The sequence below is a fragment of the Physeter macrocephalus genome, chromosome 20 (assembly GCF_002837175.3).
Source record: "Physeter macrocephalus isolate SW-GA chromosome 20, ASM283717v5, whole genome shotgun sequence".
NCBI classification, from domain to species: domain Eukaryota; kingdom Metazoa; phylum Chordata; class Mammalia; order Artiodactyla; family Physeteridae; genus Physeter; species Physeter macrocephalus.
Window position 1 is genome coordinate 10,361,751 of NC_041233.1, and position 20,704 is coordinate 10,382,454.

Here is a 20,704-nt window from a genome sequence, read left to right on the forward strand (position 1 = left end):
AATCTCACTCATTCTGAGCAGGCAGTGCAAACCTGGGATCTGCTCCCTTCGAGGAACTACTGCCTCTGCTAAGACACTCAAACGGTGGAGTGGTTCTCTCCCACGTCGGATTCTGTTCCTAGAGACTCCTCCTTCTTACTTCACAAGAGGTACTTTATTCCAAGGTAGATGACAAATGCACCTAAGGAACAAATTCATTTTAATTGGAACCTTCACCCAGGCCCGCAGTTCAACTCTTAGTATCCATTATTCCATAGAATCTCAGGTCGGACCTTCAATAAACTCAAACCAAACCTGCTCAGAACACAAAACTAGACTGTTACAGAACTAACTCAGAAACAATTATGCTGTGTGTCCCAAGGACTCCGAAGACATCTAGAAATCCCAGAAACAGAGCTGCTACATGGTAATACTCAACCGTTCAAATTCTTTCTTCACACGTCAAATTATTTTTGCTAAGTTCTGGGGAGGATGCAGTGCTGGCTTTTATAACCAAGACAGTAAATGCGAAAGACCATGACATTCGGAGAAAATCTGAGTTTGTCTTCTAGTTTGTTATCTGATAGTTTTGTGGCTTTGTCTATATAACTGTCCTGTCAGTCTCAGTGTTCTAATCTGCTACAGTGGGGAGAGTTATACTGACCTAAGTGACAGGTTGTGAGCCATAAAGTAACGAGTAGGAAGAAGAATTATTTCTATGAACCACCGTAGCTAACATTTACTGCCAGGCACTGTGCTATGGTATTTAATCCTCTGAACAACCGCACGAGGCACATATTATTAATATCTTGAGTTTCACAGACGAGAAAATGAAGTCTCACGTAGGTAACTTTCACAGATAATTCCTTTATACCTAGTTCTGCCCTGGACCCAAGCTCCCCTCAAACCCGCCCCCCACTTGCGGGCAGGGCGCACCCATCACGCACGTGCACATGCCCCACTCCCGTGGCCGCAGAGACCAGGCGGCCTGCGTCGCGGAATCTGCAGCCTCACCGAGGTCTGGCGTCCCCACGCCCGACGCCGGTGACTTCTCCAGCCAGAAACTCCGCCAAGGCCGCCACCACCTGCCCTCTCAGGTTCTTACGCCGCGGGTCCTGCCCCTCCCCACCGTCGGGCACCGCAGCCCCCTGCCTACTCCCTGGAGCCGCACAGGGCCGCCCCACCTCCCCCCGGCCCTCGTCCAACCCTTCTGCCTCGCCCGCCACTCCCACTAGGGCCGCACCAGCTCCCTGAGCGGCGCGCACACCCGGACGCTCCGTGACCTTCTGCCACAATCGCCCCGAGGCTTTCTAGAGGCAGAGCCTCCAGGCTATTACACATGCGCAGAAGGAGCCGCAAAAAAAGAGACCGGTTCCCGTGACCATGCGCGGTGAGCTCACGAACTTCCAGACTCCATTTCCCAGAAGCCTGCTCGCCCAGTACCTTGAAAGAATTTCAGTAACATATTTGTTCCTTAGCAATTCAGATTGTGGGCTAGGGTTATCACTTCTACTGTATGCAGCCCTGAGTTCTTTTAGTACCTCAGAAAAACAGTCTCACAGCCAGTGTGCCTTTTAAACACCAAGCTACCCAAGGAAACAAAGTTGTAAATCAATGTGAATTATGAATACGAACAGGAAAGTTACTTTAAATACTAAGAAATTAAATCAATTAAATACTAGGAAATACTAGCAATAAGATGATACTGTTTAAAAGTAAACAGTAAATGGTAGCATTTCTCTTAGCAGTGAAAAAGATAAGCAAGGTGGCGTGTTGGATATCAAAAATAAATCCAGGCTTCGGGTAAAGAGAAGCCTCTAAAAAAGACTATTGCAATAGAAATAATGCCCTGACTTAAGGATCGGAAAGCGTCTCAAAATTAAATAGAAAAAGGCTTTTCTTTTCTAGGGAGGAATAAGAAGAATTAGCGGGAACTCGAGAGGAAATTGAGTGAGTGGAGGAGGTGAACAAACAGCGTGATGGGGTAGTCTGACTGGAAATTTGTCTGACTCTGTTAAGCCCTTTTTGGAATGAGCTGTTAAGGGATGGGAGGATATATTCTGTATTTCTGTGCTTGGTCACACTGGGGGACAGCCAAAGTTCGGGGCTTGTGAGGGCGAGAGAAGCCTGATTAAAGTTTGGTCCAAGCTAAGTCAGTGTAGACCTACCCTACAAGAAATTCTAAACTACGTCTGTTAGCCTGAAAAGGAAGGATACTCAACACTAGACAGTAACTTAAAGCCATATTAACAAATAAAGAATACCAGTAAAGATAACTACATAGGCAAATATAAAAACAGGTACTGTTGTGTTTCTTTGTTAGTAACTCCTCCTTTTTTTTTTTTTTTTTTTTTTTTTAATGAGTGGGATTGTGTTCTCGTCTCACTGGTTGTTTGGCCTGAGGCTTCCAGCACTGGAGATTGTAGGCTGTTGGGGAGAGCTGGGTTTTGGTGTTGAGATGAGGACCTCCCTGACAACTCACTCTGATGAATATTCCCTGGGGCCTGAGGTTCTCTGTTGTTAGTCCAGTGGTTCGGACTCGGACTCGGACTCGGAGCTCCCAACGCAGGAGCTTCAGCCTGACCCAGCTCGTGAACCAAGATCCTGCAAGCTGCATGGGGTGGCAAAAAAAAAAAAAAAAAGAGAGAACAATAAAGAAGTAAAAAATAAAATTAGACTAGAAAACTAACAGATATGTTAGAAAGAGTAAAAATAAAAATATAGATGAATCAACAACCAGAAGTGCAACAGTACCGCAATAGTAAAAAAGAGGTTAAAGAAAAAAAAAAGTAACTCCTCTTTTTGTTTCTCATGTAATTTAAAAGACAAATACACCAACAGTAATCATGAGACAATGTTAATTCTAAGAATCACACGAATTACCAAAACTGACTCAAGAAGAAATAGAAATCTGAACAGATCCATAACAAGAGATTGTGTTAGTAATCAAACCCCTACCCCCAACAAAGAAAAGTCTAGAATCAGATGGCTTCATTGGTGAATTCTACCAAATATTTAAAGAATTTCCCAAACTTTCATAAAATAGCAAAGGAGAGATCACTACTTAACTCATTCTATGATGCTAGCATTATCCTTGTTTAAAAAAAAAGACAACATCACAAAAAAACTTCAGATGTAAATTCCTTATCACTATAGATCGAAAAATCCTCAACAAAGTACTAGCAAACTAAATTAAACAGCATATTTTTAAAAAAGATTATACACCATGACCAAGTGGGATTTATTCCAGGAATGTGAGAGTGGTTTAACATACAAAAAGAGTTGCTATCACATAAAATTAGCCATCACATGTGCTTTGCAAATTAGTTCACAATAAACAGTTGAAAGGAACTTAAAAATAAACTGTGGTAATGCATAAGGAGGAACAGCAGGTAGTAAATGAAAGTAATAATGTATATATACTAACTCACAAGTGGAAGTGGTTTACATGGCATGTTTTTTAATAAAAATTGTAGTTCACAAGAATATGTAAAGCATAGTTCCAATATTTTTTACAATTATTACAGGCAAATCCTATTCTTTAGAGTTCTCATTATTTCTTACTAGTGATTCCTTCCATACTGCAATCTGCCGTTATAATTACTAATTCTTTATATTAAAATTTCCCAGCTCAAATTACTAAGTACTGTGATTTGCTCTGATCAATACAGAATTGGTACCAGGAGTGATCTCAGGAGATACCCATGCAAAGATGGCATTTTAGTACTGGTTTGGCTGTGCCTTTCTGTTTGAGTGCAATGCTGCTCTCCCTGCCAGTGGTAAATGGGATGTTTGTAATCCATGACATGCAGAAACATCACAATTAATCAAACTATCATGTATGAAGCACTAATTGAAACTTGTGCCTTGTGGGCCCAAGAGGCTACTGCACTTGACTATTACAGCAGTGATGATGACTATAATGATTGCGCTGTGGGAGAAATTCTTCTGAGTGCCCTTGAGCACTTACAAAGAGAAAATGACAAACTCCAGGTCTGTCATTTCTCAGCAAAAATCATGGTGTGAGAACCAGACAACTTCCATGGCAGCCCTAAGAGAAGCTATTATTCTGTTGCTGTTACGCCTGACATTGTTGAAATTCAAACACAAAATTTAATTGTGTGGGACTTCTGGTTCTGACCAAAGTGGAGTAGTCCCATTCCTTACAATTATTCTCTCTCACAACGAAAACACCCTGGACATAACACACCAAACAACCATAGAAAGACTCTGAAAGGTGGAAAGAAGGCAAACTGCCTATGGGCCTACCAAGGCATCTCGTACCGCTAGAGCAATGGTGGTGATTTCCATTGGTTTTCTTATTACTTCCCATATATCTCAGACAGGGTACTGCAGAAGCCCACAAAAGACCATAAACAAAACAAAACAAAAACGGAGCCTTTTCCCTCTAGACAAAGGACCAAGAAAAGAGTGGTCTAAGAGAATCCACTCACCCACCCCCTGCTGTGTGGTAGCAGATGGTGGTGCTCTAATTCCCCACTAATCCCCCATTCCCTTCCTGGTGGAAGCAGGCAGTGTTTCAAATTCCCCTGCTCAGTGATACTGACAACACAAGCAGGGAGTTGATCTTCCATCCCCCCTCAACAAGAAGCAGAAGGTGGTCTGATTAACCTACCACAGTAGTGTCAATGGGACTGAGCTAGGAGCTGATATTTTCATCTCTCACCTAGTGAAAGCAAGTGGTGTTTTGATTCCTCTGCCAGGGTAATGACAGAGGAGTCCAGTGGTGAACTAAGCCTCCATCTGTAACTGCCATCCATGAGACTGAACAAGGCAATTCAACTCAGCACTCCACTTTCTTTCCATCGTTGGTGTCAGTGAGGCCCAGTGGGTAGCTGAACCTACTTAGCTACCTGGCAGCAATGAGATTAAATAAGGCAATATAAAGAAGGGCTGGTCAGCAATTTGGTGCCTCCAACTGCCTAATGTCAGGGGAGCTCAGTGAGCAGCTAAGGTTCTACCCCCACGGGCAACAATGAGGCAGAGCAAGGTTATGCAAGGGAGAGCTGGTCAACACTCCACTTCCCACCTCTTTAGTGTCAGGTGGCACAGTAGAAGCTGAGCCTCCACAGCTCAGCATCAGAGAAGCAGAACTATGTGTGGAAGGCAGGTACTGAGCTTCCTTTCTCCCCTGGTATCAGCAAGGCCCAGCAGGGAGCTGAACTTACATGCTCAACTGGAGACAATGAGATTGTGTGAGTCAGTGCCCCACTTTTACAAGGAGGATGTCAATGAGACTGAGGTAGGGGCTGATCATGTACCCCACCCATCTACAACAAGGCAATGGGCATCAGAACTCCACTTTTTCCAGGGTAGTATCAGCAAAGCCCAGCAAGAAGTACAACAGACACTCCCAACTCGCCTTTCATGTTACAACTAAACAAGGGGACTGCCTGTTAAAAAATAAAATTAAATAGGTTCCAGAGTCCTGAAATATAATATCCAGATTTTCCAGGATACAATTACAAAACACTCATCATAACAAAATCTAGGACAATAACAACTTGAATGAAAAAAGACAGAAACCAACATTGAGATGAATTAAATGTTGGAATGGTCTGACTGGGATTTTAAAGCAACTATCATCAAAATTACAAATATGCCTGAAACCCAATGAAAAAATAGAAAAATCTCAGCAAACAGATATGTTAGAGAGAGGGGAGGGAGGGAGACAGAGAGAGAGAGAGAGAGAGAGGGAACAAAATGGAAAGTAGAGAACGGAAAAAACTCAATAACTATATTTTTCAAATGGCTGGGTAGGATCAATAGTAGAGTGGAAATGAAAAAGGACAGAATCAGTGAATTCGAGAGCAGATCAATAAAATTTACTCAATTCAAACAACAGAGAGGAAATTGACTTTTAAAAAAATGAACAGGGCTTCCCTGGTGGCACAGTGGTTGAGAGTCTGCCTGCCGATGCAGGGGACACGGGTTCGTGCCCCGGTCCGGGAAGATCCCACATGCTGCGCAGCAGCTGGGCCCGTGAGCCATGGCCGCTGAGCCTGTGCGTCCGGAGCCTGTGCTCTGCAACGGGAGAGGCCACAACAGTGAGAGGCCCACGTACTGCAAAAAAACCAACCAAACAAAAAAAAAAAACAAAGAACAGTCTCAGGGATCTGTGAGATAACAATAAAAGAGCTAACATCCCTGAAGGAGAGGAGAGAGAGGAACTGAGAAAGTATTTGAAGAAATAATGGCTGAAACTTTCACAGATTTGGCAAAGAAAAATTTTAAACCATAAACATACAAGAAGCTGAGCAAATCCCAGATAAAATAAGCCCAAAGAAATCAATACCAAGTTATATCACAATTAAACTTCTAAAAACTAAAGACAAAGAAAAAAAATCTTGAAAGCAGAGAGAAAAGATACTGGGAAATTTACTGTAATTTGAATTGATATTCCCCACAAATAATAGAGATGAAAGGAGAAACAGACAAATCCACAATTATAGCTCAAGACTTCAACTCTTAGACCTACTCTTAGAACTACTAAACAGTAAATCAGTAAGAATATAGAACTGAATGACACAATCAACTAACAGGACCTAAGTGACATATATAGAACACTCCACCCAAAATCAACAGAATATATATATTTGTTCAAGTACCAATGAAACATTCACTATGAGAGACCATACTGAGTCATAAAATAAGCCTCATCAAATTTAAAATGACTGAAATTATACAGATATCTTCTCTGATCATAATGTATTAAAACTTGAAATCGGTAACAGAAAGACAATAGGAAAATCTGAACACTTGAAAATTTAACAACATATCTAAATAATCAGTTGATAAAAAGGGTAGTCTCAAAGGAAATTTTTAAAATATATAGAACTGAATGAAAATGAAAATACAGCCTACCAAAACATGTGAGACAGTTAAAGCAGGATTGAGAAAAATTTATAGCATTAAATGCTTATATTAGAAACAAGGCAAGATCTGAAATCAATTATCTAAGTTTCTACTCCAAGAAACTTAAAAAAAAAAAAAAAAAGAGAGAGAAAATAGGCCCAAAGCAAGCAGACAAAGGAAATACTATAGATAGGGCAGAAATCAATGAAATTGAAAACTGGAAAACAATAGAGAAAATCAAAGAAAAAGTTGGTTCCTCAAAAAAAAAAAAATCCATATACCTGGTAAACCTCTAACCAGACTAACAAATCTAAAAATAGACACAAATCATCAATGTGATTAAAGAAACAGGGAATATCACTATAGCTCATTTAGCCATTAAAATGATAATAAGGGAATACTGTGAACAACTTTATAAGCACAAATTCAACAACTTAGAAAAAAATGGATCAATTTCTCAAAAACTACAAACTTCCAAAACTCAACCAAGATGAAACAGACATCTAAATAGTCCTACAATCATTAAAAACAATTGAACTTGTCCTTTAAAAATCCCCTTAAAAAAGAAATCTCCAGACCCAGATGATTTCACTGGAGAATTCTACAAAAAATTTAAAGAAAAATTTATATCAATTATACACATTCTTGTCCAGAAAACAGAAGAGAACACTTCCCACCTCATTTTAGGAGATCTGTATTATCCGGATATCAATATCAAATCAAGACAGTACAAAAATAAAACTATAGACAAGTATTTCGCATGAACTTAGATGCAAAAATCCTTAACAAAATACTAGCAAACTGAGTCCAATGATGTATAAAAAGAATTATACACCATAACCAAGTGGAGTTTATTCTAGGTATGCAAGGCTGGTTCAAATAAAAAATCAATCATTGTAATCCACCATATCAACAGGCTAAAGAAGAAAAGTCATATGATCATATCTGTTGATTCAGGAAAAGCAGTTGATCAAATCCAACAACTGTTCATGATTAAAAAAACTCTCAGAAAACTAGGAATAGAGGGGAACTGCCTCATCTTGATTAAAATTATCTACAAAAATCCTACATTTAACATTACAGTTAGTGTTGAAGGACTGAATGCTTTCCCCCTAAAATCAGAAACAAGGCAAGGATATCATTCACCATGTTTATTCAACATAATACTGGAAGTATCAATACTAGATGGTACAATAAGGCATACATACAGACACATAAGCAATAAAAGGCATACAGTTTTGGGGAAAAAAAGAAATAAAGTTATCCCTGTTTGCAAATGACATTGTATATTGTAGATTGTCTATGTAGAAAATCCCAAGTATCTACAAAAATCTTTGAGAATTAATAAGCAAATACAGGGACTTCCCTGGAAGTCCAGTGGCTAAGACTCCGCACCTCCACTGCAGGGGGCATAGGTTCGATCCCTGGTCAGGGAACTAAGATCCCACATGCCATGGGGCAACTAGCCTGTGCGCCACAACTACTGAGCCCACACACCACAACTAGAGAGAAGCCCGCGTGCTGCAAGGAAGAGCCTGTGCACTGCAGTGAAAGATCCCATGTGCGGCAACTAAGTCCCGACACAACCAAAAATAAATAAATATTAAACAAACAAAAAAAAATCACAGGATACAAAAACCTATCACATTTCCATATACTAACAAGGAACATGTGGAAACCGAACTGAAAAACACAATACCATTTACAATTACTCCATAGAAAATGAAATATTTAGGTGTAAACATAACAAACCCACCAACTTATCCTGAAAATTACAAAATTTTAATTAAAGAAACCAAAGAAGATCAAAATAAATGGAAAGACATACCATGTTAATAGATTAGAAGGCTCAACACAGGGAAGGTGGTTGCTGACCAAGTACCAGGAATTAGGACTGAAACACTTTTGATTTTGTTATCCATTCTCTCCTTCACGTGGGACAAGGAAGAAGAGTTATGGAGTCTCTAGAGCTGGTGGAGGGATTTGGGTGGAGTGAGCCATAAGCAGCTGCTGCACTGCTCAAACCTGAAAGTAAATGTGTCTCGCTGGTGCGGAGATACTTTCTGCATGCCTCACTGATCCCTCATCCTCCATCTGCTTCGAACTGGGGCCGAGGTCTCCCTGTCCCTAAGGGGATCAAAGGCCCTATAGATATATCTGAATATGCTGGGAGACTTCAGGCAAGAAAGGGTCTTATGCTTTTACAGCTAGCTATATTAGACACAGGCAGCCTAGTCACCATCCTACCTGGTCCCTTGGGGGCAAGAGGCACTGGACGCAGGTGGCAGAAGGTGCCATGGAATATGGGGCAGAGCTGTGGTTTCATGTGAGGGGTCATAAAGAAAAAGCCCCTGAGCCCAGCACTCCCCGGATGCTGGGAGGTGCACAGGGGAGGAGATAAGCCCTGGGATATGCACCAAAGAGAAAAATTAAGCTTCCTCAAGTGCTTCAGCCATCTCCTCAACCTAGCATTCAATACTCTCCAACCCTCAAGCCTCTTCTTCAAACGCCCAACCAAGAGGTAGCAAGATCTGGAAGCTGCTAAAGCCTGTGACACGTAGATATCAAGCTCCTGTAGAAAAAAACCCACCTGAGTTCAACTGAGGCAGTTCGAAGAAAAAATGTAAAAGTGACTTTGTGGGTGGGGCCAGTTGGACTGATTCGATGTACATTTTCACTATTGTTTTTGCACTTGAATTATAGTAGGATATCATGCTGTAATTCCCTGTCTCATACATACCAGAGGGCATTATCCCACGGGTGAAGAGCTGTGGCTAGAGAAGAATGTTAGTGGGACCGACTCGCCTGCGAGTTTCCACCAGTGATTGGGTCATGATTTAGCATGAGTTCCCCTCACCTTATTGCATTCTTTGGAAATTGGAGACAGAATAAGTCTCTGACACTGATAACTTTGCCTATTGGGGCCTCTGGTAAAGGGATTGATATTCCTTATGGTTTTGGACTTGAGGTTTTGGCATGGCTACTGCAGCTATTACCTTGTTACTGAGCTGTGTGTCAAAATTGAATGCTTGATCCTTAGAGACCTGGTGATTCTCCAGCCTCATATGTCCATTTTGGGGATGACTAAGCTTGAAGTCCATGACCGATAGGGTGGGAAGGGACCGAAAAATACCCTCATTTGTCAAATGGACATGTATATTGGAAAATGCAGCAGCATCTCAGCTTTACGTAAGTTGCAGCTATCCCTGTGGAGGAAATATTATCTCCCCCTGTGCTGCCTCAAACAAAACCGAAGTCACTAGCTCTTCAGGGCTATCATTCCACAGATGGTTCTCTGACTGCTTGGGCCCGGTTTACTAATGCTCCAGCTAGACTGAAGCTCAGCACTGTCCACTGGCAGCCTCAGAAGCAGCTTAACCAGCTCTGCAGACTGAAAGGGCTTACGGTTGCTCATACTGTGGGCCAAACAAAGACTTCTTTTTTTTTTTTTTTTTTTTTTTTTTTTTTTTTTTTTACTATTACAGAGTAAAGAAAACTCTCTTTGGGGCCATGAAATTGGAAATAAATTGTGGGTGATGATGGAACTGTTTGAATCACTCATGTAAATGCCCACAAGAAGAGCTCGCTCTCTGACAAAACCAACCGTATTGGCCCGCAGCACCCAGGTTGTGACAATCGTTGCCTGGATTCATCGCCTTTCTGAACATGGCAACATGTCCACCTCCACAGACTGGGCACAAAGGAAAAGACTGTTTCCAATGCAGAAGCTACTGCTGCACGCCACACTTGTGACTCCTGCTAAAAGATGACTCACTTGTCTCTCGGTGCTGAGCCCACATCGCATGGAGCATGGCCTCCCTGCCCACTCCTGGCAGATGCCTACTTCAACATTTGACCTCTTCTGGGGGCTATCTGGAACCTTACCACTGTTGACATTTTCTCAGGTTATTGATCAACTGACTCCAGCCACATGAATCCATTTCACATATTTGGCTTTCTGGACTATTTCCAGTTTGACAATCTGCACCTTTTTATAGCAAAAGGTACTCAACAGACTGGTAATCTGACTTTATCTCCCTCATCTCTTATTAAGTCACACAGTAAGTATGGTAGGTTGGTCCTCTTGGCCACTTGTTGGATAACGATCAAGGTGAAAGGAGTAGGGAATCTTAGGAGACTATGTAGACCTATTTTGAAAATTCAGGATTCTGACCTGACCACTCTGGGCACAATGTCTTGTTATTTCTCCTGCTAGCAACCCCAGGCCAGCCTGGTTGGCACGTCCTCTTAGTGACAGCCTAGACAAAATGAAGCTTAGAGAGTTCAAACTTAATTCTGTTAACTTCTGTGAAAATGCTTTCGTCCATCTTTCACCTAAACTTTCTGTATGAAAGGTCAAGATGCAAGTAGAGGATGACTGGGGAAAAAAGTGTTTATAGCTACTAGAATAAGACACATAGATTTCGTGGCAGTGGAGGAAGAGCAAAATCTCAGGCACCTGGGGAGGGAATATCTTAGATCCTATGAGGTGCAGGGTTGGGAGAGCCATTCATGATCTTTCATTAATCCTTCAGAACTGAACTAAGAGCCTTCTTTGAGAAAAAAGAAAAAAAGAAAAGAAAATTCCTTGGTGCAACTACCCCAAACTGTTGAAAGCGCCTTATGTTTGAACTGAATGCTTGAGCTTGCCAGCTTCCACCCCACAGCTCTGAGTACAAGTCAGCAGGTGATGGCCCATCTCCTAAAACTCCATGTAAAACACTTGTTAATGCCTATGAATGTTATACCTATCTCAATTCTTAGCGATTCCAATGAGTGGATGAATGCCACCCAGCTAGTGGTGTGAATAAACAAGACAGAGTGAACTTGTCTGCTTTACCTGAGAGCAGTGAACAGACTGCTCTCAGGTGATCCTTCTAAAAACAAGGACTGAACTCAACTCTGATCCTAAGGCCACACTGGAGGCACTGTCAATCAGTGCAGTCTGATTGATATATGTCCCACCTGGGGAGGTCCCAAGAATTGTAAACAAAAGTTGTTTCCAAGGCATCGTGTAAGCCCTCTGGGTTTTACTTCCTCTGTGGAGATAAGCATTGGCTTGCCTCCCTCCTCAAAACACGGTGACTTGTGCCTTAGAGGTAGTTCTAAGATACCTTCAAGTGTTTGAGAAAATACCTCCAGTAGATCATGTAGGTCTTGGATGACTGTGGAGAACCAGTTACCTTTGATTATTTGGGTGAGATTCTCAGAGGGTTAACTGGCTCATTACTCTTGTGTACAATATGAGCAGTATTACCTACAATGGGAATAATTCCACTACAAAATATGAAATAATCAATGACACGTTTGGACTTGGAAGGCATTCAGGTTAGCCTCATTACTGAACAGGGTTATTATGAATGACAGACTCATTCCAGACTCCTTGCAGACCAAGGTAGTGTCTGTGTGGTTGCTAATACACCCTGGGTTAATGCCTTGGGCCAACTATAAAGTTCAATACAGAATCTTTCCTTCGAACCTGGTTTGAAGGTAGACCCTGAGAGCTCATGAGATTTGTGAAGGTGGCTAGAATCATGACCTTTGGGAACATGGCTGAGGTCAATACTACAGATTGTCCTCATCTTGCTGCTTGGAGTCCCATTGACAATAATCTTAATTATGTGTTCATGAGAAACACTGAACAGATTTGGTCTCAGCTAGTATTGGCCAGATTAATAAAAGTGAGATTCATGGGCTTCCCTGGTGGCGCAGTGGTTGAGAGTCCGCCTGCCGATGCAGGGGACACGGGTTCGTGCCCGGTCCGGGAAGATCCCACATGCCGCGGAGCGGCTAGGCGCATGAGCCATGGTCGCTGAGTCTGTGCGTCCGGAGCCTGTGCTCCGCAACGGGAGAGTCCACAACAGTGAGAGGCCCGTGTACCGAAAAAAAAAAAAAAAAAAAAAAAAAGAGTGAAATTCACATGGAAAAATTCACCAGAGTCTAAAACTCTGAAGAAACAAGGGGTAGACTTTAGGGGAGGCAGTTCTCCATGAATATCACATTTCTGCATGGTCTGGATCCTCTGAGCAAAGGCATTTACAACCAATTTAAAATGTCTGTTTACAGAGAAATTTCAGGATTGTAAGGCTTAGTAACACCTCCCTCCCAGGAGAAAATCTACGGTAATAAGGAAAAAGACTTCTTCTTCCCCTCCCAGAGAAGATGTGCTTACATTCCAGAGCAGAGACACTTCCCCTGCACCCCTGAAAGACACGAGTTGCCCTATACAAAATCAGTTTCTAATTTCAGTATTTCTCCCTTGTAATGCACTACGTTGCACATATAGGCACCAACTGGCCTTCACTGTGTTGCCCCATAGGAAATGGATATCAGGGAATCAGTGCTATGAAGTTACTCTAGCTCCCAGCAAAAGCAGGGAGTAGTAAACTGCCTTTATCTCTGACCCAGAGACCTTGAGTTTTCTGTGTGTGTGTGTGTGTGTGTGTGTGTGTGTGTGTGTGTGTGTGTGTGTGTAAGTGTATATCTGCAATTTTACCCTTCTTGCAGCTAATATGTTAGCCTGTCACAGTTTTATATATATGGCAGGCTAACTTGTTAGCTTGCAAGTAAGATGAAAATCTCAGATCCTTCACAGTTTGTGGATTAATAGTAAACGTCCGCCAAAGGCCACCTGCTATAAAAGGCACTCAATCAGGTGGACAAAATAGTATGCTCTGTGGATGTCTGCAAGCCTCTTTCCCCATCTACAACAGTGATTGTGGCCTCAGTAAGCCCATGAATAAAGTGGCCATGGTAGCAGGGAGAGACACTATACATGGGCTCAACAACATGGACTTCCCCTTACCAAGGCTGACTTGGCTAATGCTACTGCTAAGTGCCTAATCAGTCATCAACAACAGACATCAACACTAACTCCTGATATGGCACCATTATCTGGGAGGACCAGCAAGCTACCTCCTGGCAGGTTGATTATATTTGACCTCTTCCATTATGGAGAGGGCAGAGATTCATTCTTACTGGAATAGACACACATTCTGGATATGGATTTGCCTTCCCTACCTGTAATGCTTCTGTCAGCACCACCCCTTGTGGTTTCAAAGAATGTCTTATCAACCTCATAGTATTCCTCGTAGCATTGCATCTTGTCAAGAAACTCATTTCACAGCAAAGGCTCATGCCCATGGAATAAACTGGTCTTACAACATACTCTATTACCCAGAAGGAGCTGGCCTAACTTGAAAGGTGGAATGGCTTACTAAAGACTCAATTATGTTTCCAATTGGAAGACAATATCCTGAGAGGATAGATAGTGTCTTCAGGAATGTAGTATATGCTTTTAAGTAAGCATAAGCCACTGCCCCTTTCCCCATGGTTGCTAGGCTCCCAGCACCCATGGAGCATTCTTGGTACTACCAAATCAATGAGAGAGTTTTTAATATACCCTCACACGCCTAGTCCACAAGATTTGGGGGCTTCAGGGGTCTTAGAAACTCAGAGAATCCTCAAGCCTGAGGAGACTCCAGGCCTCAGGGCCCATACAAGTTTTCCCCCTTAAAGCAAATGTAGTAGGAGCAGTAGGGCCAAGGTGGTGCCATTTTTTTTTTTTTTTTGTGGTACGCGGGCCTCTCACTGTCGTGGCCTCTCCCGTTGCGGAGCACAGGCTCCGGACGCGCAGGCTCAGCGGCCATGGCTCACGGGCCCAGCCACTCTGCGGCATGTGGGATCTTCCTGGACCGGGGCACGAACCCATGTCCCCTGCATCGGCAGGCGGACTCTCAACCACTGCGCCACCAGGGAAGCCCGGTGGTGCCATTATTGATTCACATGCATATATTTACAAATATTCTCAACAACAGTGTTTTTAATTATGTCTTGGCTCATGTTGAATATAGTTGTGATGGTCACTCACACAATGTTATGAGCCTCTCCCTTAGGATAGCAGGTTACTATGGCCCTAAGGGTTCGTCCTGGAGGTCACCAAGTTGATCTACTTGAGCACAAGACAGCAACCTGGGTTTCAAGAACAATCCAGGACCTTATCCTTTCTCTCTTTACCCCTATTCTAGGCTCAATATATTTGAAAAATTCAAAAATATGTACATACAGGGACTTCCCTGGTGGCGCAGTGGTTAAGAATCTGCCTGCCAGTGCAGGGGACATGGGTTAGAGCCCTGGTGCAGAAAGATCCCACGTGCTGCAGAGCAACTAAGCCCGTGCACCACAACTACTGAGCCTGTGCTCTAGAGCCCGCGAGCCACAACTACTGAAGCCCGCATGCCTAGAGCCCGTGCTCTGCAACAAGAGAAGCCACCACAATGAGAAGCCTGTGAACCACAACGAAGAGTAGCCCCCGCTCGCTGCAACTAGAGAAAGCCCACACGCAGCAACGAAGACCCAATGCAGCCAAAAATAAATAAATAAAATTTTTTTGCGGTACGCGGGCCTCTCACTGTTGAATAAATTTATTAAAAAATATATATATACATACAAAATTTTTCCATAACAACCCCTCCACACAGAAGAAATGCTCATAAATCTGGAGGTAACTAAATTAAAGTTCTAGTTGAAGGCAGGAAGAGGAGTGTCAATTAGCCTAATTTATCAAGATCTCTTGGGCTGCATCATGAGACTTGTTTATTTGGGCCTGTGAGATAATGGAAAATATATTTTGATCTCTGCCCCCAGTTCCTGGCACAGGGCTCCTAAAACACTTGAAAATTCCTAAGTGATAAGAACACCAGAAGCATTTCTCTTCTAATATTTGGTCTTTGACCCTGGTTCCTGACACAGTGCTTCTGAAACTCTGGGAATTTCCTGGGTGATATTTCCTTTTGTTCTGATGAGGCAACTCTGGGTTGGCTCCTCCATGGGCTCCTCGATGGGTGTAAAATCAGTAACCCAACCTTCCAAATTAAGACATTTAAAAAGCAAGAGCAAAATAAACTTGAAGCAAGTAGAAAGAACTGATGATAAAAGATTAGAGCACAAATTAATAAAACAGAATAGAAAAATAATAGAGAAAATCAATGAAACAAAAAGCCAGTTCTTTGAAAAGATCAATAAAACTGAGAAACCCTTAGCTAGATAGATGGGGGGAGGAGAGGAGGAGGGAGGAAGCGAGAGAGGGGAGACTCAGATTACTAGAATCAGAAATAAAAAAGAGGAATTTACTATCCACCTTACAGAAACATAAAAAAAGATTGTAAGAAATACTATGAACAACTGTATGCCAGTAAATTAGGTATCTTACTACAAATGGAAAAATTCCTAGAAAGACACAAAGGATCCAAACTGACTGAAGAATAAATGGACAATCTGAACAGACCTACGACATGTAAAGAGATCAAGTCACTAATCAGTAATTACCAGCAAGAAAAGCCTAGGCCCAGGTGTTTGCACTATTAATTCTACCAAACATTTATAGAAGACTCAATAACAATTCTTCACAAACACTTCCAAAAAAATAGAAGAGGATGGTACATTTCCCAACTCATTCTGTGAGGTCAGTATTATGCTGAAAACAAAACCAAAGGCATGACAAAAAATAAAAATAAAAACAAGAGACAAGTATCTCCTATGAATATAGGCACAATAATCCCCAACAAAAGAATAGCAAACTAAATCTTACATAACATACAAAAAATTATAAATCACGATGAAATTTTCCCCAGGAATGCAAGGTTGGTTTAACATTTAATAATATGTCATATATCATATCAATAATATAAAACTAAAAACCACATGACCATCTCAGCACACACAGAAAAAGCACTTGACAAAATTCAACACAATTTTATAATAAAAGCTCTCAACAAGTTAGGAATAAAAGGAAACTTCCTCAACCTGGTAAAGAGCATCTATGTAAACCTACAGCTAATACCATACTTAATGATGAAACACTGGATGCTTTCCCCTTAGGATCAATAATAATTCAAGGACGCCAATTATTTCCACTTTTATTCAACTGTGTACTAGAGCAGTGGTCCCCAACCTTTTTGGCACCAGGGACTGGTTTCATGGAAGAAAATTTTTCCACAGACGGTTGGGGGGTGGGGAGGGATGGTTCAGGCGGTAATGCGAGTGACGGGGAGCGATGGGGAGCAGCAGATGAAGCTTCACTCGCTCTCGCACCGCTCACCTCCTGCTGTGCAGCCCAGTTCCTAACAGGCCATGGACCAGTACCAGTCCGTGGCCTGGGGCTTGGGGTCCCCAGTACTAGAGGCTTTATCCAGGGCAATTAGGCAAGAAAAATAAATAAAAATCATACAGATTAGAAAGGAAGAAGTAGGAATTCCTTGGCGGTCCAGTGGTTAGGACTTAGCACTCTCACTGCCAGGGCCCCAGGTTTGATCCTCGGTGGGGGAACTAAAATACCATAAGCCAAGGAGTGTGGTCAAAAAAAAAAATAAAGAAAAGAGAGGAAAAGAAAGGAAGAAGTAAATCTCTATTTGCAGATGACATTATCCTGTATATATAAAATCCTAAAGAATCCTTGAGTTCAACCAGGTGCCAGGATACTAGATCAATATAAAAAAAATCAATTCTATTTCTATACACTTGTAATGAACAATCTAAAAACAAAATTAAAGAAACAATACTACTTAACAATAGTACCAAAAGAATAGAATACTTAGGGATAACTTTAACAAAAGAATTACAAAACTTGCACCTAAAAACTGCAAGACACTGATCAAAGGAAATAAAAATCTAACTAAATGAAAGAAACTATTCTATTCTATTTTATTTTTTTGGCCACGCAGCATGTGGGATCTTAGTTCCCCGACCAGGGATTGAACCTGTGCCCCCTGCAGTGGAAGTGTGGAGTCTTAACCACTGGACCACCAGGGAAGTTTCAAAAAAGCCCAAAGTTTTAGATCACAGATCTTAGTATTGTTAAGATGTCAATACTCCCCAAATTAGTCTACAGAGTTGATGCAATTCCTATCATAATCCCAGCTGGCTTCTTCATAAAAATTGACAATTGATTCTAAAATTTATATAGATTAACAAGGGACATAGAACAGCCATAACAATCTTGAAGAGGAAAACAAGTTGGAAGACTCACACTTACGAATTTTAAAACTTACTGTAGAGAAGCAGCATCAAAGACAGTGAAGTATGGACATAAGTACAGAAATACAGATCAACAAAATAGAATTAAGAGTCCAGAAATAAACTCATACATCTGTGGGCAACTGATTTTTGGCAAGTGTGTCAAGAATATTCAATAGGGAAAGAATAATTTTTTTAAAAAATGGTGCTGGCTGTTGGTAGGAATGTAAATTGAAACAGCCACTATGGAAGACAGTATGGAGGTTCCTTAAAAAACTAAAAATAGAACTACCATACGACCCAGCAATCCCACTACTGGGCATATACCCTGAGAAAACCATAATTCAAAAAGAGTCATGTACCACAATGTTCACTGCAGCACTATTTACAATAGCTAGGACATGGAAGCAACCTAAGTGGCCATCGACAGATGAATGGATAAAGAAGATGTGGCACATATATACAATGGAATATTACTCAACCATGAAAAGAAACAAAAATGAGTTATTTGTAGTGACGTGGATGGACCTAGAGTAAGTCAGAAAGAGAAAAACAAATACCATATGCTAACACATATATATGGAATCTAAAAAATATATATGGTTCTGAAGATGCTAGGGGAAGGATGGGAATAAAGATGCAGACGTAGAGAATGGACTTGAGGACACGGGGAGGGGGAAGGGTAAGCTGCGACGAAGTGAGAGGGTGGCATTGACATATATACACTACCAAATGTAAAATAGCTAGCTAGTGGGAAGCAGCTGCATAGCACAGGGAGATCAGCTCCATGCTTTGTGAGCACCTAGAGAGGTGGGGTAGGGAGGGTGGGAGGGAGACGCAAGAGGGAGGGGATATGGGGATATATGTATACGTATAGCTGATTCACTTTGTTATACAGCAGAAACTAACACAACATTGTAAAGCAATTATACTCCAGTAAAGTTAAAAAAAAAAATGGTGCTAGTACAACCAGATAGCCACTTACAAATGAATAAAGTTAAACCCTTATTTCATACTATAGGAAAAGATTAACTCAAAACAGATCAAAGACCTAAATGTAAGAGCTAAAAGTATAAAATTCTTAGAAGAAAACATAGGGGTATATCTGCATGACCTTGGATTTGGCAATGAATTCTTAGACATGACACCAAGAGTACAAGCAACAAAGCAAAATATAAACTGTACTTCATTGAAATGCAAAACTTTTGTGCTTGAAAGGACAGTATCAAGAGAGTGAAAAGACAACCCACAGAACTGGATTACAAGGACTTCCCTGGTCGTCCTGTGGTAAAAAATCCACCTTACAATGTAGAGGACGCGGGTTTGATGCCTGGTAAGGGAACTAAGATCCCACATGCCGCGGGGCAACTAAGCCCGCTTGCCACAACTACTGAGCTCGCACGCCAACTAGAGACCCTGCGTGCCGCAAACTACAGAGCCCACCCGCTCTGGAGCCTGCGCGCCACAACTAGAGAGAGAAAACTCACCACCACAACTAGAGAGAAGCCTGCGTACCACAATGAAAAATCCCGCGTGCTGCAACTAAATCCAACACAGCCAATAAATAAATAAATATTTGCCTTGATTGGTTTAAAAAAAAAAGAATTGGATTACATATTTGCAAATCATATATCTGATGAGACTTGCATCTAGACTACACCAAAAACTTTTACATCTCAATACTAAAAGGCCAATAAAATAACACAATTTAAAAATTGGCAACTTATCTGAATAGAAATTTCTCCCGAGAAGATACACAAATGGCCTATAAACTTATGAAAAGAGGTTTATCCTTATTATTCATCAGGGAAATGCAAATCAAGACTACAGTGCAGTTGTAGTTCATACACACTAGGATGACTAGAATAAAAAATCAGATAAAAGCAAGTCTGTGTAGGGGAGTTCCCAGGTGGTCTAGTGGTTAGGATTTGGCACTTTCACTGCCGTGGCCCGCGTTCAATCCCTGGTTGGGGAACTGAGCTCCTGTAAGCCATGTGGCATGGCCAGAAAAAAAGAAAAAGTGTGTGTAAGGATGTGGAAAAATAGGAACCATCATACACTTCTGGTGAGGATGAAAAATTGTGAAGCCACTGTGGAAAAAAGTCTGGCAGTTCTTCAGAATATTAGAGTTACCATGTGAATCACCTATTTAATTCCTAGGTAAATACCCAAGAGTAACGAAAACACGTCCAAGCAAAAGTTATACATGAATGTTTATAGCAACGTTATTCACAATATCTAAAAGGTGGAAACAGTCCATCACCTGATGAAGGGATAAAGAAAATTGGTACAAAACTATTCTGTACAAGGGAATATTATTCAGTCTTAAAAAAGAATGAAGTATTAATACATGCTAAAACATGAAAGAACTTCTTTTAATAAATTTATTTCATTTATTTATATTTGGCTGCGTTGGGTCTTCGTTGTTGTGCACGGGCTTTCTCTAGTTGCAGCGAGCGGGGGCTACTCTTCGTTGCAGTGAGCGGTCTTCTCATTGTGGTGGCTTCTCTCGTTGTGGAGCACGGGCTCTAGGCACACGGGCTTCAGTAGTTGTGGCACATGGGCTCAGTAGTTGTGGTGCACGGGCTTTCTCTAGTTGCAGCGAGCGGGGGCTACTCTTCATTGCGGCGTGTGGGCTTCTCATTGCCGTGGCTTCTCTTGTTGTGGAGCACAGGCTCTAGGCGTGCCGGCTTCAGTAGTTGTGGCTCGTGGGCTCTAGAGCACAGGCGCAGTAGTTGTGGTGCACAGGCTTAGTTGCTCTGCAGCATGTGGGATCTTCCTGGACCAAGCCTCGAACCCGTGTCCCCTGCACTGGCAGGCGGACTTTTAACCACTG

The 20,704-nt window shown here is 41.7% G+C and overlaps 1 protein-coding gene across 1 annotated transcript in view; it reads right to left on the reverse strand.

Annotated features, from left to right (window-relative positions):
* The window catches only part of LOC102982706 (zinc finger protein 260-like), a 36,349-nt gene extending 35,258 nt beyond the window's left edge, over positions 1 to 1,091 (reverse strand). The window contains exons 1-2 of the mRNA XM_055080866.1: positions 994 to 1,091; positions 33 to 181 (exon numbers count right to left, since the gene is read on the reverse strand). The gene's annotated coding sequence lies outside the window, so the exon portion shown is untranslated. The remainder of the gene's footprint in view (positions 1 to 32; positions 182 to 993) is intronic.
* Positions 1,092 to 20,704: the final 19,613 nt, after the last annotated feature.